Raw genomic sequence first — 17,070 nt, 5'->3', positions numbered from 1 at the left:
AAAGTCCTCGAGCTAGTAGACATAGTAGGCATTTCAAAAAGCTTTGTGCAAGATGGGTGCCGCGTTTGATCACAATGGAACAAAAACAGCGTCGTGAAGACGTTTCCATCGATTGTTCGGCAATGTTTCATAGAAATAAAGCCGAATTTTTGCGCCGGTTCATAACCATGGATGAAACGTAGGTCCATCACTTCACATCCGAACCAAAAGAACAATCAAAGCAAAGAACTGAAAAGGGAGAACCGGCTCCAAAGAAGGCAAAGACCGTTTCATCTAGAGGCGTCGGTTTTTTGGGATGCGCGTGGAATAATTTCCATTGTTTATCTTGAAATAGTAAAAACTATCGACGGCGAGTATTATGCGAACCTATTGCAACGTTTGAGCAAAGGAATCAAGCAAAAACGGCCGCATTTGGCTAAGAAGAAAGTGTTATTTCATCAATACAATACACCAGCTAACAGGTCCGTTATTGCAACGTACAGAATCAATAAATTAAAGTTTGAATTGCTACCTCATGTACCCTATTCGCCAGATTCACCCCCATCGGATTATTTTCTGTTCTCTAAATTGACAAAATGGCTCTGTGGTCAGAGATTTTCCAATAATGAAGAGATGATATCGTAGTTAATGGCTATTTTAAGAAGCTTGACGATTCTTATAATAAAACTTATTGAACATCGCTGGGAAAAGTGTATGGAGTTAAAAGGATATTACGTTGGAAAATGGATATATATTTTTTTCCAAAATGTTTTCTTTGTTGGGCCAGGTACTTCTGGGACCATCCTCGTATACCTACATTGTTATTGACTCTCCTTCTAATAGAAATGGTTGGAAGATTAAATGGCACCGTTCCAATGCTTGAATAACAGGAATAAATCTATTTTAGTGAGATTTTTTACTCGTTAGATATTTTCCCTTTCCCAGAAAACAAAACTTTCAACTCTCGAGAAAGGAATTCCACAGATATTCTTCCTGTTTTGCTCCTTTTTTTAAATGTTTATATCTCCTACAAATAAAACAACTGAAAATACTCTTCTAGGGCTTAATCTAAAAGCTCGTTTTTAGGTTGATAAACAACAATTTTATTGGTATATAAAAACGAACCATATTATAAAATAACAATCCACAAAATACCATTAAAATAAATATTTAGAAATTAATGACAATTTAACAACCATTGTTTGATTACGCGTCCATCTACTCAACATTTTAAAGCACATTTGTGTTAATCTTAAAATTTCAGTCACATTATATTTCTATAGTATACAAAAAGCCCATTTACTTGGTTTTTCTATTATTGTAACAAAGAAAAAATTAGTAAAAAATATATATATTCATAACTCATTGTTAGCGAAAAAACTACATAATTGGAATTACCCTGACTACAACAGTTTTAAATTATCTATTTTACATTCGATTAAAAACTAACAAAGAATTTAATCCGAAAACAAATTAAGCAACGATCAATAGTTAACCCAATTTCTTTGTCTACTTACCGTTACAATTCAAAGCTTCGATTCAGTTACATATTCATCATAACAAAACACGCGCCCACCTCGTCGTACTTATTGTTGTATACATGCAGTGGAAACAACTAAACAGCTGATCGTTATCCCTACTACTGTATTCAAAACCTTGACGTCAATACCATCCGAGCTCATCATTGGTTGAAAAGACGTGCCCGTTGCCATATTCACAGCTGATCACTACCAGAAAAGGTACAGCTGATGATCGGAGAGCGTAGTTGTCAAATCGATAATTTATACAAATCAATAGGTAATTTTACAACGAAATAGGAAAGTTTGGTATAATTAAGTATAGTGGAAACTTTTTGACGCGAAAATAAGTTATTTTGTGATTGTACTAAAAACAATAAAGAGATTTTTCTCGACACAAATGTAGCTTATTAAAATGTTATCGTTAGAAATTTTATGACTCACGTGATTGATTCATAAAAATATTTTTAAACAATAGGGAACATTCAAGTGAATGTAAAAATTATTGTTTCATTATTTACGCAGTAGGTAAAGGAATTGAAAGATGATTAAGTAGCAGGAAATTTTCAAATGTTTATTAAATTATTTTTTATATACACTGTGGGTAAAATGTTTTTAAAATTTAATCCCGTCGATTTCATTTTATTATAGGAAACGTTTCAAAACATGTCTTTTTTTATATTAATTTTAATTGATTTTCCAGAAAAACAGATGAAAATGAAGCCTGGATTAACAAAAAATATAATTTTTTGCTACTAAGAAACATCTGTGATTTAAATAAATTAAAATCTTATGGCACAATTTACAGAGCGCGGCTATACGAGGGCTGCCTGTTAAGTTTCCGACTTAACAAAGAAACAAAACATGTGTTTTTAGTTTGAAAATGATTTGAGGGATTCAAGTGTTTCAAAATTCAAATCATAAATGGATTTCGAGATTGCAGATTCGTCCAAAAGAGCGAAACACGATTTAAACTGTTCGCTTATAGAAATAATGTTCATCTTGCATCTTTATATATTTTTACTTGTCTGACCAACTGTATAACTTGAGAGGGTTTGTCACGATTTTATTAGTTTGCGTACCTACGTTTACTTTTAAGATGGTCACTTCTTTTAGATAATCGCCAATTTCTTTTGATGAACGTACGGGGTGAGCAACTAAAAAAGGTCGTTGGCCATAATCCAGGGTCGGATTATATTAGACTCGTGGAAAAAAAATTTCAACAAGTAACCCTTAGAATCAAATATGAAATTGAAAAAGCAAAATTTTTTAAAAATTATCCAATTAAGTGGGACTTTATACACGATAATCGAGTTTTTCTACAAATTCTGCGCATTTTTCATTGCACAAGTTTGTCTATCTCTACAAATAAGAGGTAGGGGAGAGTGGGAACCTTGTTATTAAAAAAATACTTATAATTCCGGTTCGGGTTGACCGATTTTTATAAAGTTGATGTTGTATGAAAGATATTTTGTCCGACAACACAAAATATATAAATTCTAATAAATTGAATTACCAACGAGAACGCTAGAGGGCGTTGTTTCATATATTGTAGATATTGTGATTTCTCTTGACATATTAGGATAGAAGCAAAAAAGGTTGACCAGGTGTTTTAAACTAAACTAATAAGAAGGCTATAAAAAATATTAAAAGAAAATGTAGGATCGGCGGCCCAAAGAGCGATGCTGTGTATGTGGTATAGTTTCTAAAAGATATTCGAAAAATAATGTCAATAGGATTGGAAGTCCCGAAAGAATTTACAACACGTATTAAAACCTCGATCTGGTGTGGGGTTACCGATGTGTCTGTTTAATATTTCGAGCTTTCGAATACTCAATTAATTGATGTATGTGATTTTAAATATTGTTATACTTTTACACATATTTTTATATTGTACTTGACCATAATGTCAGTCTCTAATGATGAAATGTAGTATTCGAAAGCTCGACACGAAAATAGGTACACTTTGGTGTTTTATTCGACACATTCCCACAAAAACTTTTTCTTGTACAGCTGTTCTTGTAGTTTGATCCAACTAATAAATTACAATAAGGTTCTTCATAAAAAGACATCATTCATTGAAATAGAATAGAAAAAAACAATTTTTAGTGTCCCACATCCACTTCACATTTTTGGAATATACTGAAACATGAATGGAATCAAATAGGCGACGATTATTTGTCGAAATTATTACCGGGAATGCCAAAATTGTGAACCGAAATAATGAAAGCAAAAGGAGGGAAATAAAATTTATTACAATTTTTCGCAACTTGTGTGGCAGGACCTCTTTAATCTGAACTCCGTTCGTACTCGTGGAGCGTTCAGATTATAGCACAGAATATCTATAGGGTATAAATTATGAAATAAAAATAATAGTATAGTGAAATTATCTTAATATATAAAAATTCAGTGTCCGTGTGTATGTTCCGAAAGAACTCAAAAACGTGTCTACTGTTATTCATGAATGTTGGCATATATATGTAATTTGGTCCAACTTAAATGATAGGATAGTTATTATTTAAATTAATGTTCTCAATAATTAAAAATAAACTGATCATCAACGTTGATTGTTGTTATTAATCGTAGTTTCCATAAGCCTGGAACAGATGGCGCCTTAAGCGAATTTCTTTACAGAGAACTGTAAAATTTTGTCGTTTGTATCCTTTTTAAATCACTCAGCCACAGCAACGCGTGGCCGGGTTTGCTAGTAAATATATATCTGTAAACTTTACATTTCTACAACTTTTTCAAAGAAAACCAATATTTTAGTTTGTCGGGAGATATTTAGTGACTAATAAAAAGCTTTCTCTCTTAATTTAGCATTTTTTCTGGTGAAGATATGTATTTAAAGCATACACCGCGCTTGAAATTGAAACGCTTACCACTAGTTCAATATGAGACGTTTCTTCACTTTCGCCTTCTCATTTTTGGGTTACTTGTCTTATTATTTCATCATGAGTAAGATGTTCAGTTTCATCGATTTCAGTCGCAGAAAAGACTCTATTGACTAAAAATACTAAAGGAATCTCATCTTCGAGTTCAAAGTAATCGTATGTATATTTTTGGAGTCCAATATTTTTTTATAGGTTCGCATTCAACTGGAGCCAATGAAAAACCAGCTTTTTTCATAGTGGTCTTCTTAAGCACATCGGATGTAGTACATTCAGACTCTAATTCCTGTTGTGCAAAAACTTGAAGCAAAAGTTTTATCTCGTAATTCACCTTTATGTTTTGAATAACGTTTTGGTCCATCGGCTGAATGGGTCGTGACCAATGCATTTATTTTCCCCAAGTTATGTACTGGTAGTTTTCGTACAAATGCACGTTGCTTTGCCTATGACCAACAAAGGCACTTTCTGCATCCCAGCAGCATTCACGCAGGGCATGAAATTCTTTCTTTTAAAATTTTAGAACCTGGGGCTCTAACTTCTAAGTTAGGTGTCAACGTTTTCTCCAACCAAACTTTACTGGCATAAAACTCTTCGAGTTGTTCAAATTTCGGGCGTTTTTAAAGTCTTTCGAGCACCTGGACCTTTTCAGTTCTCACAACATAAGACAGGCAGGGTAACGTGTTTCCTTTTCTTTGACGTCGAAGCCATGTTGTAAACACACAAATAACAATTGCGTATGATACCTATTCGACATTCGGTAAGTAACTGGCATGGCAACAAGTGAAAAAGCGAGCGGTGGGGCTTTCGGATTAGAAGGAGTTCGGATTAAAGAGGTCCTGTTCTAGTTTCAATTGAATTATTAATGAAAATATTCAGTTCAATTATTTTTTTCCTTTACAGCCAACGCCGCTGAGGATTATTGAGTACAATCCAAGTAAACGCTGAAAATATTTTAATATGTCATAAAATGTCGAAAATATTTACAACTAGAAGTTATAAAATGTTATTATTTTTAAAAATTCCTACCAACAAATAATTATTTTTATTGAATACAATCAAAAGTCAGTATATTGTTAAACAACGGTTTATTACATTTCAGTGTAAACTCAACAGATTATTATATAAAACGTGTTTACAATAGACCTGATTAAAACAAAAGCGAAAGGTTAAAATTGACATTAACTAGGAAGTTAACAGAAACACACAAAGCGATTGTGAAAAACATTTGGCAACGTTGCAGAGTTTCGTTAAATCAAGGTTAAAGCTTTGCACGTGTAGTGTCGAGGCTGTTACCAGATGTGGAAAGCAGGACGAAAGGACGATCGGGTGCAGGGCAAGGACAAAAAGAGTATTTTTATTTATGTATGATGTAGTGAAAAAAAAACTACATAATAGTTGAACAGGCATTTTTCTGCCAGTTGTCACAAATATAACCGATATTTGTTGTTGTTGAATTGTTTAAATTATATAAACAAAAACGACAAACAAAAAAATCTTGCAATTTCTATTGAGTAGCACTTTTGGTTAACCTTGTGAAGAAATACAAAGATACAATCGAATCCATAAAGACATAAAGTGATACGGTACTTGGAAGGAAAAGGATAAAAATTGGGAGGAGTTGGCAAGGGGATTTAATGATGAAAATAACAAAAACGCTCCTATTTTCTATAGAACCAGAAAAAAATTAAAAAATGTGGGACAATTTGAAGATTCAATCCAGAACGAATAACTTTTTGTTTACTTGTCACGTCGACAATATTGACAATTTCTTCATCTTCGTCGTCGATTGCATCAAATATAAACTGCGAATCTTCAATCATTCTACCAAAATCTTTTATAATATTGTAAAAATATGAATAATACGAAAAAGTTAGGTTCGGATCCTTTGTTTCATCCTACACCAAGTTTAAACTACCCCCAGATTGCTGGTAACGTTTAAAGCAAAGTTTGAAAGTTAGAAACAATTTCATTGATTCAAAGGAAACGCGATATCAGTTGGTAAATGATGATTTCCAATTCAAGATAAAATAGGCTCGTTTCAAACAAGCTTTCTGGATCTTGGAGACGTTCATCCTCACCAAATTCATCGAAATGAAGATTCACTTTCCACTCAGTATTTTTCAGGGAGTGTTGCAAGCGTTTTGAGGCATTTGAAAGATTGAAGTGCTTTAGAGGCCGCGTCGATGGTTTGTACAATTTTATAGTGGAAAACCAGTAACATAATGAAGTTGTAGTCGGCCTTCTTCATCAATAAACTAGTTTCATTTCTCTCATGAAATAGTTTTTGTTGACGCTTTTCAAGTTTGAACTCCCCCCAGATCTTTACTTGTAAAATTAGGCCTCAAACAATCAGCTTTCGATAAGGTAAGGAGCTGTTTACATACATCTTTTAGAAGATACAAGGGAGTCCGATAATCGGCTTGTGCTGGTACTAGGTTAGTTTTCTACTGCTTCCCTTGTAACTTCAATATCACAAGAAAGTGGGTGACCTGAGTGCGAACGATCTTCAAGCGTCAAATCTCCGCTATTAAAAATGTTAAACCAAGGGTGCGGCGTTTACTTATTAACTGTATCTTTCTTTTCAATTTCACGAATATTCCTTACTGCCACGGCTGCTGTAAACTTTTGTTTGCTCCTATATTACCTTACCGGACTCCATGTATTATGAAAACGTATTGCGTCACCAATAATCAGAGAGAAAATTATTAGAAGAAAGTAAAACAATTGTACTCTCTTCATATTATTAGATAGTACTATAGGACTCATAATCCTGTCCGATAGTCATTAAAGCTCTAAACTCCAATAACATAAAATCCAAACTCGTTTGGGATTGCCTAGAAAAATCAAACGAGCTAGACAAGAAAAATGAAATTACACTAAAATAGATTCCGGGACACACTGGAGTGAAGGAAAATGGAATAGCTGATAAGCGGGGACAGACAAGACCTTCATGGGACCCGAATTCTTCTGTGGTATCACATATACAAAAGCACTGGAAAGAAAGATAGGAGTAAAAACAATTAGTGGGACAACCTACAGAGGGTGAAAAGGCAAAGACTATTCTGAGAAACTATGACCAGAGAAGATCTGTTGAATGTATCAACCTAAGTAAGAACAATCTACGAATATTAACAGGTGTTCTATCGGGGCACTGTCGCCTCAACACACACCTGAAGATGCTAGACCTGCAGCTTGCAGATTTTGTTGGACAGAGAACGAAACTCCAGAGCTGTACACCTGGGAGCGCTTAAAACAGAAGACGAAGATCCCATATTAGTAACTGGTGTTCTATCGGGGCACTGTCGCCTCAACACACACCTGAAGATGCTAGACCTGCAGCTTGCAGATTTTGTTGGACAGAGAACGAAACTCCAGAGATGTACACCTGGGAGCGCTTAAAACAGAAGACGAAGATCCCACATTAGTAACTGGTGTTCTATCGGGGCACTGTCGCCTCAACACACACCTGAAGATGCCAGACCTGCAGCTTGCAGATTTTGTTGGACAGAGAACGAAACTCCAGAGCTGTACACCTGGGAGCGCTTAAAACAGAAGACGAAGATCCCACATTAGTAACTGGTGTTCTATGGGGGCACTGTCGCCTCAACACACACCTGAAGATGCCAGACCTGCAGCTTGCAGATTTTGTTGGACAGAGAACGAAACTCCAGAGCTATACACCTGGGAGCGCTTAAAACAGAAGACGAAGATCCCACATTAGTAACTGGTGTTCTATCGGACCACTGTCGCCTCAACACACACCTGAAGATGCCAGACCTGCAGCTTGCAGATTTTGTTGGACAGAGAACGAAACTCCAGAGCTGTACACCTGGGAGCGCTTAAAACAGAAGACGAAGATCCCACATTAGTAACTGGTGTTCTATGGGGGCACTGTCGCCTCAACACACACCTGAAGATGCCAGACCTGCAGCTTGCAGATTTTGTTGGACAGAGAACGAAACTCCAGAGCTGTACACCTGGGAGCGCTTAAAACAGAAGACGAAGATCCCACATTAGTAACTGGTGTTCTATGGGGGCACTGTCGCCTCAACACACACCTGAAGATGCCAGACCTGCAGCTTGCAGATTTTGTTGGACAGAGAACGAAACTCCAGAGATGTACACCTGGGAGCGCTTAAAACAGAAGACGAAGATCCCACATTAGTAACTGGTGTTCTATGGGGGCACTGTCGCCTCAACACACACCTGAAGATGCCAGACCTGCAGCTTGCAGATTTTGTTGGACAGAGAACGAAACTCCAGAGCTGTACACCTGGGAGCGCTTAAAACAGAAGACGAAGATCCCACATTAGTAACTGGTGTTCTATCGGGGCACTGTCGCCTCAACACACACCTGAAGATGCCAGACCTGCAGCTTGCAGATTTTGTTGGACAGAGAACGAAACTCCAGAGCTATACACCTGGGAGCGCTTAAAACAGAAGACGAAGATCCCACATTAGTAACTGGTGTTCTATCGGGGCACTGTCGCCTCAACACACACCTGAAGATGCCAGACCTGCAGCTTGCAGATTTTGTTGGACAGAGAACGAAACTCCAGAGCTATACACCTGGGAGCGCTTAAAACAGAAGACGAAGATCCCACATTAGTAACTGGTGTTCTATCGGGGCACTGTCGCCTCAACACACACCTGAAGATGCCAGACCTGCAGCTTGCAGATTTTGTTGGACAGAGAACGAAACTCCAGAGCTATACACCTGGGAGCGCTTAAAATAGAAGACGAAGATCCCACATTCTAGATACATACATACTACATACATGTTTATATTAAGGCGTAGGACTTTATAACTTTCAATCCCTTTATCTCTTACCTACATTTTTTCTTTGGGACCAAATAAAATCAACAAATCTAATTGTTAAGTTCATGCGACTAATAAAAAAATAATTACCTTCAATTTTCAGTACAGGTGTAAATAAAAGCTGCATACCAAAGAAGAAACTTCAACTTTTCTGCTCCATTTTCCGACTCCTCGAGATGTCTGAATCTGGAAATAAAAATATAGAAAATAATCGATGTGAACAATAAGTTTTTAATTTATTTTAGAAAGGTGCGTCTTATTGTTTTTGCTTTCAGTCAGGTAATTTGTTTCGATCGCTGAAAGAATGGACTATATTAAAAACAAAGTTCTTACGTATATAAAATACTATCTAATACAATAAATAACTTGCGATTCAAGTTTTGAGACAGATAAATAGAAGCAAATATTTATGATTAGATATAGATTCATTGTTTTTAAGAATATTCTCCATTAAGATTTTTTTTCATTCCGATTGAGGTTCTGAACGCATCAACCGCTTCTTTAGGTGTAGAAAAACGTTGACCTCGCAATTCGTTTTTGATCTGCATAAGAAGGTGCTAAACAAGGACTGCACGGCGGATAACCCATCAATTAGATGTTTTGACTGTTCAAAAACGTTTTTGTTCGAACTGATCTGTAAGAGCTAGCATTGTCGAGGTGGGGAATTATTCGTCATCTGCGATTGGTTTCCCTAGTTTTTCGATCACTTCTGGTAAACCAATGCTGATAGGTACACCATTTAGAATTGACCTTTTTTCGTTGTTCTAACGGAACTGTGGCAACATGTCGTTATACCGAAAAACCGGTGGCCATTTGTGTTTCGTTTCGTGCCTCAATCTCACGGTATGTGACATGACGATCTTGCAATATCAGTTTATGCACAGTATAAATGTTTTCTCGCACAACTGCCGATTTTGGACGACCTGCACAAAATTAATCCTGTAACGAAGTACGACGACGATTGACGTCGGAAAACCAGCGAAACAGAGGCTCGAGATGGTGCTTTATCACCAATAGTCGAAGCTAGTTGATCGTCACACTGTTGTTGGTTTAATCCACGTCGAACATCATCGCACGAAAATGTTTGCGATATAATTTGACTGAAATCAATGTTTCCGTAAACAACTCAAATAACAGTCGCATGACAACACATTCTAAATACGTCCACCATTAAAAATGTCAAACTTTAAGATGGCAATGTCATATTCACAACAGTGTTGCCATATCTCACAACTTAGGAAGCAGCCCTCTGATAAGTATTTTTATATAAATAATTCAGTATGGAATTTTCTTCCTTCTTTCAGGTATCGGGAGGAGGATTCCGATTCCGGTTGTACCCAAGGTTTTCTGATAATAATTTAGATTCAAATAGGATTTTCCCTTTATTATCTATTTAAGTACCTATATGCCTTACTTCCGTCTCGTTCTACTTCTTTTCTTGATAGTATCTCCTGTTTCCATTGCTGAAATCAAACGTGGTCTTATGAATTTGAATGACGATGCCAAAAAATATGGCAGCCAGGGATATCATCGGAAAAGTTTCCCAAATAGTTCTGCATGACCGTTGGATGAAGGTTAGAAGAGATAGAAAAGGCTATCGGCATACCAATGAGCGCATTTGCCATATACCTAAGAGTTATGGATATGTAAGCAATCCGCGCGTTGAGTGCCGTGTTTGTCCACTTCAGACCAAAAGCTCAATAAACATTCTACAGGCCTTATTGTCACAGTTTAACAAAATGACCCAGATTTGTTGCATCGATTCATAACCTGGAGCCACCACTAAACGACTGAAACAAAAAACCAAAACAGTGGATTGCAAAGGCGAAGACTGTTCCGAACATAGCAGAGACGTTTCCTTGACTGGAAAAGTGATGGGAATCGTAAAACAATAACAGGAAAGTACTACGCGTCTCTGCTTGATAATATAATGCAAAAATCGACCTCACTTGAAGAAAAAGTGCTTTTCCATCACTTCGAATTGGTTAACTACTTAGCGTATTCACCAGATCTGGCGCCAAGCGTAAGAGACTGTTTTCATTCTAAAAATATATCCGTAGGAATCAAACCTTTTTTTTTTATTTTTTCATCATTTGCCCTTATTTTGTCATTTGCTTTATCTCTTCATTTCTACATTTGTCCGGCTTCGTTTTTTTCTCTATTCTTCTTAGATGTGTTAGTAAGAAAAAGGAAGAAAAGGATGTGTGCTGTCTCCACTCCTGTTTAATTCATATTTGGAGGCGATTTTTCTGGAGGATCAGAAGGACCTGGAGATAGGAGTTAAGATTAATGGAGTGTAGTATAACAATATCTATATGCTGATGACACGGTTTTAACCGCTGATAACTGATCAATAAACTAGGAGAATAAAGCAAAACAATGGGTTTAAATATTAACACAAAAACATACGGCTTTCTGGCATTTTTGAAACTTCAACTTTGACTTTAATCTATGATTAAGATTCATCAAATGCTACGTGTGGTATGCGCTTCTCTACGGTATGGACATTGACATATGGAATAAATAAATTAGAGACTTTCGAAATATGAATATATCACAGAATTCTTAGAATACCCTGGACATCAAGGTTAACAAAGGGATAATAAGACTTTTTAACAAACAACGAGAACGCTATGAAATTATTAAAAACATGAAAACGGCATACTTATGGTAAATAATGCGAAATAAGGAACATCAATTCTTGCAACTGTTAATTGAGGGCAAGATAGAAGACTGATAGGTATCAGAAGAAGGAAAATGTCTTGGTTGCGAAATATCAGACAATGGACAGGTCTATGCGATATTCAGTCGTTAATAAACGCAGCAAGGAATATAGAAATAATGGAAAATAATCAAACCAATATATGGGAAGAGATTGAAATGCATAAGCAAATTAAGTAGAGCTATAATATAAGGTAGCAGATCGAGAATTCTACGTTTGTTTACCAAAGCAACCTGGTACGAATCGAACCAAATACTGCATGAAAATCTTGGGATACCATTTGTGAAAGAAGGAAGAACTAAAGAAACACCTCGACCGTATAGAAAATCTATCAAATGTTCTTTCACAACTACTTCTTGAACCAACCAACAATAGAATACTGCAAAAGAAATGACCAGTTGACTGAATGAAAGGGTAAATGACTTAAATCGAAAATAACCAATTCGAAACAAGTCATATTTTAATAAAGACTCAAATAGATTGAAGTGTCAATTTTTAACTGTTTTTTCTTACAAAAGAGGCCTAAAATCAAGACGATTTCTCAAGAACAAGAAGTGAAACTCAAAGAGAATTCATCAATTGATGGAATCTAACACGCCGAAGTAGGTCAGTAGCCTTTAAGCCATGAAATTAGCTCACAGAATATTGTAATTATGATTGCTGATTGTACTAAATGAAAAATATCGTGTTTTTTATCCATTTTCATCCGTTTTAGAATATCCGTCCTGTATAATCAATTTTATTGTGATTACATAAATATTTTCTATTTCAATATATAAACATATCTTGGAGTATTTATAAACAATCTGAACCTTGAGAACTAATTTAATGATTATTTTCCGATTGGTTAATATAATTTATTTTTTTTCTCCTTTCCTTTTTATTCGAAATATATGTTTCCAAAGTATTCCTCTGGGAATTTTTCTACCTATAAATACCAGAATCAAATTTTTCCAAATACTTTTTCCTAAATTTATGAGAAAATCTTCCAAGTTGACATTACTGGAAAGAAATACTTTACCTGAAGGTAAAGGGAAAACATTTCACAATTTCGTAAAACGACATGTCAACGCAATCCCACATTAAATACTACTACAGATAGGTAATCCTGATCAGGACCATATAAAATAATTCCCGATCAGAACCCTACAAGATAATCCTAATCAGGACCATATAAAGTAGTCCTGATCAGGCCAATGTGAAGTAATCCCGATCAGAGAGGTATAAGGTAATCCTAATCAGGACAATATAAGGCAATCCTAATCAGGACCTTATAACGTTATTCTGATAAGGACCATATAAAGTAATTCCCGATCAGAACCCTACAAGATAATCCTAATCAGGACCATATAAAGTAGTCCTGATCAGGCCAATGTGAAGTAATCCCGATCAGAGAGGTATAAGGTAATCCTAATCAGGACAATATAAGGCAATCCTAATCAGGACCTTATAACGTTATTCTGATAAGGACCATATAAAGTAATTCCCGATCAGAACCCTACAAGATAATCCTAATCAGGACCATATAAAGTAGTCCTGATCAGGCCAATGTGAAGTAATCCCGATCAGAGAGGTATAAGGTAATCCTAATCAGGACAATATAAGGCAATCCTAATCAGGACCTTATAACGTTATTCTGATAAGGACCATATAAAGTAATTCCCGATCAGAACCCTACAAGATAATCCTAATCAGGACCATATAAAGTAGTCCTGATCAGGCCAATGTGAAGTAATCCCGATCAGAGAGGTATAAGGTAATCCTAATCAGGACAATATAAGGCAATCCTAATCAGGACCTTATAACGTTATTCTGATAAGGACCATATAAAGTAATTCCCGATCAGAACCCTACAAGATAATCCTAATCAGGACCATATAAAGTAGTCCTGATCAGGCCAATGTGAAGTAATCCCGATCAGAGAGGTGTAAGGTAATCCTAATCAGGACAATATAAGGCAATCCTAATCAGGACCTTATAACGTTATTCTGATAAGGACCATATAAAGTAATTCCCGATCAGAACCCTACAAGATAATCCTAATCAGGTCCATATAAAGTAGTCCTGATCAGCTCAATGTGAAGTAATTCCGATCAGAGAGGTATAAAGTAATCCTAATCAGGACCATATAAAGTAGTCCTGATCAGCTCAATGTGAAGTAATTCCGATCAGAGAGGTATAAAGTAATCCTAATCAGGACAATATAAGGCAATCCTAATAAGGACCTTATAACGTTATTCTGATAAGGACCATGAAAAGTAAAACTGATCAGGTCTATATAAAGTAATCCTACTCAGAACCCTATGAGGTAATCCTGATCAGGACTATATAGGGCAATCCTAATCAGGGTTTTATAAGGTAATCAAAAGTCATAGAACAAATCATCGCTTATAACACACGTATGACAACACGTTCCAAGTACGATGGCAATGTCAGATTTGTTATATTCACATTAGTGTTGTCATATCTCAAAACTTTAATAGCAGTACCAGTTCCGACAGAACCACATCGTATATCTCGTGTAGTCTGATTCTTCTTCTAGTTGTGTGAAAGATTCCGGAAGATCTCTTTCCGTGAAGGATTAGCTCCGATGGCTACATACCTCTGTTATCACGGTTGATTTGTCTTCGCAAAAGTATGTGTAATGGTTTTACTGCCTTGATTAGTCTTTCAAATTTCTAATCCCTTCGCCTTCTTTAAAACTGATCCCGATGTTTAACTAGACAATTGCTTATGAAGTACGAAGTTACCGTGTCGTGGGTAATCTTTCTACTTGTTTTTTTTTGTTGTTTTTATCGTGTGTGGTTTTGTGTTCAATTAGATGGTCCTAATAGCTGTAACTGTAACTACCACTGACGCGATATAAGTAAAGATCCCTAATATTTTTCAAGAAGACATTTTGGAGGTTGCATTTTAATGGTTTGTGTTAGCGTATCCATCGAGGTGATTGAATAGTAGAGGATACCTTGACGTCCTTAAAGAAAATTTAGAACTTTTTTGGATAGCAATGATAATCAACAATACATATTCCAACAGAATATTCATTCATACATGTTAGTAAAGAGTCATTGGCTTGGTTCGAGGCAAAAATATTGGAATATAGTTATGGACTCTATATAGGACAAAACGTACTAAAATTCAGTGAAACGTGGCTTATAGGTAATACAATCCAAAAAAGTAAAACTCGTATGAGGTTATTGGCATGGCAAAATACGAAATCCGTTTGGAAACGTTTAACAGAACTAAATTAGACGGTCAACGAACCCAACAAATCGGATAAGTAATTTTGGTCGCGGTGGTAAATTTAAACAATTAATACACATAAATTTCATCAATATATTATATAGAGTAAATTTTTTTATTCATATATAAGGTATTGGAAAACATTTTATATAAATTTTAATGTAAATTCCATTAGAGCATCGTGAGAAATAATGAACTCATTTTTTCAATTGGATTTTCACTCCATTCTTTGAGTTAGTTAAGTGTAACTTTATTAGAAATGAAAACGATTAATATCAAAATAAGTATGTCGAGTTCACAAAATTGAAATTTATCAAATACTATCGCCAAGATGGATGTTATTCAATTTGTCAATATTTGTAGCTCTTTCGAATCTAAACATCCTATTTCGTGATGATTTGTCTTGATTACAGGTCTCCTTTAATTGACATTTCGTTTAATAACAGATAATCTCTTGACGTTTCGAACTAAATATTTTGATTAAGACCAAACGACAAGATTTTATCTGTTTCTTTTTTTTATGTAAAAAGCCTCCCGATAAATTGACGTTCTGGGCATCTGCATTAGTCTTGCAAACACTGCTCATGGCGGGATTATGTTAGACATCTTGGTATTGCCGTGGTAGTATCAGTAAAAGTCAAGCTAGCGACCTTTCTTCTATGCTCTAAGCTGTCCAAATTTCTGGTCAACTTTGGATCGCTGATAAGTCGAACTACTTCTTCTGTATTGAGTCGAGTACCTTTAGGGTGTGCTAGGGAGCTGAGCTCCAAATGTGCAAGCAATATTCCAAAGATGGACGAATTTGGGCCTTGTAGAAGATTAGAAGCTGCTGCGGAGTATATAGCTTTTTGGTTTTAAAGAGGGATTCAAAGTTTTTGTGAGACCGACTTAGCTAAATCGGCCACGTGAGTCTTTGTTTAATTAAACTCAATCAGATTGCTTCCACCCCATTCCAGAATGTTTTCCAGATCGGTATTGATTGTGATTATCTGTTGCTGCCTACGGATTTGGATAGTATCCGAGTTTATTGAGGCGGTTGATTTGAACAAAGACACCAGTGTGCTATCGTCGTGAAGCTATAGATCGGGTAGTTTGTCGAGATCGTTGATGTACAGCCAGCGTTGACCTCAGACTTTTCTGAGGTGTATTCATTGATGTATCTGTCTTTGAGGAAGCTACTAGGCCAGCCGATAACTGAGAACGACAAAAGATGTTAATTTATTTAGAATGTTGTTATGCCAAACCATGTCAAAAGCCTTCGATATGTAAAGTCTGTTTGCTCTGGATTCTCCATATTTCTCTATAGCTTCAGTCCACCCCGATTGATCTATGTTTACGAAAGCTGTATTGATGGTCGCAAAGGATGTTAGCAGATTCTTGATTTGCTGGTTAACGACTTTCTTCATGTCCTTAGTAACTGTTGGGTTTAAAGCAATCGGGTGGTAGTTGAGAAACGTCTTTTTCCTTTTTACTTGGTATTGGTTGAACCCGACCAATTTTCCAATCTCCAGGGAAGCCTTTGATATGTCAAGTCTGATTGCTCTAGATTCTCCATTTTTCTCTATAGCTTCAGTCCATCCCCGGTTGATCTATGATTACGAAAGCCCTATTGATGGCCGCTGATGATTCTTTATTTGCTGGTTAACGACTTTCTCCATGACCTTGGCAATGGCTGGGGACTAGAGCAATCGGGCGGTAGTTATTGGGAATAGTCTTTTTTCCTCTTTTTAGTATTGGTTGAACCCGACCAATTTTCCAATCTTCAGGGAAGAGACCTCTTTTATATGATGGATAAAAGAGTTTGCATAGCGGACGTGTTAGTTTTGCTACGCAATTCTGCGACCTAACAAATCCGCCTTTTCTTTTGCGGTCACTGCGATTGATCCCATCTTCTCCAGT

The 17,070-nt window shown here is 36.1% G+C and overlaps 1 protein-coding gene across 4 annotated transcripts in view; it reads right to left on the bottom strand.

Moving 5' to 3' along the window:
* LOC130893334 (atos homolog protein A) overlaps nt 1-17,070 on the bottom strand; it is a 66,473-nt gene that overhangs the window by 33,477 nt on the left and 15,926 nt on the right. For 2 of the 4 annotated variants that reach the window (XM_057799345.1, XM_057799347.1), the window contains exon 2: nt 9,297-9,392. The gene's annotated coding sequence lies outside the window, so the exon portion shown is untranslated. Of the gene's footprint in view, nt 1-1,496; nt 1,720-9,296; nt 9,393-17,070 lie in introns of those variants that run through there. The other 2 variants (XM_057799346.1, XM_057799348.1) reach the window with 1 other exon arrangement.

Source organism: Diorhabda carinulata, chromosome 4 (genome assembly GCF_026250575.1).
Source record: "Diorhabda carinulata isolate Delta chromosome 4, icDioCari1.1, whole genome shotgun sequence".
Classification (NCBI taxonomy): domain Eukaryota; kingdom Metazoa; phylum Arthropoda; class Insecta; order Coleoptera; family Chrysomelidae; genus Diorhabda; species Diorhabda carinulata.
The sequence above is the reverse complement of the archived record's forward strand: the minus strand, read 5'-3'. Positions and strand labels throughout refer to the sequence as shown.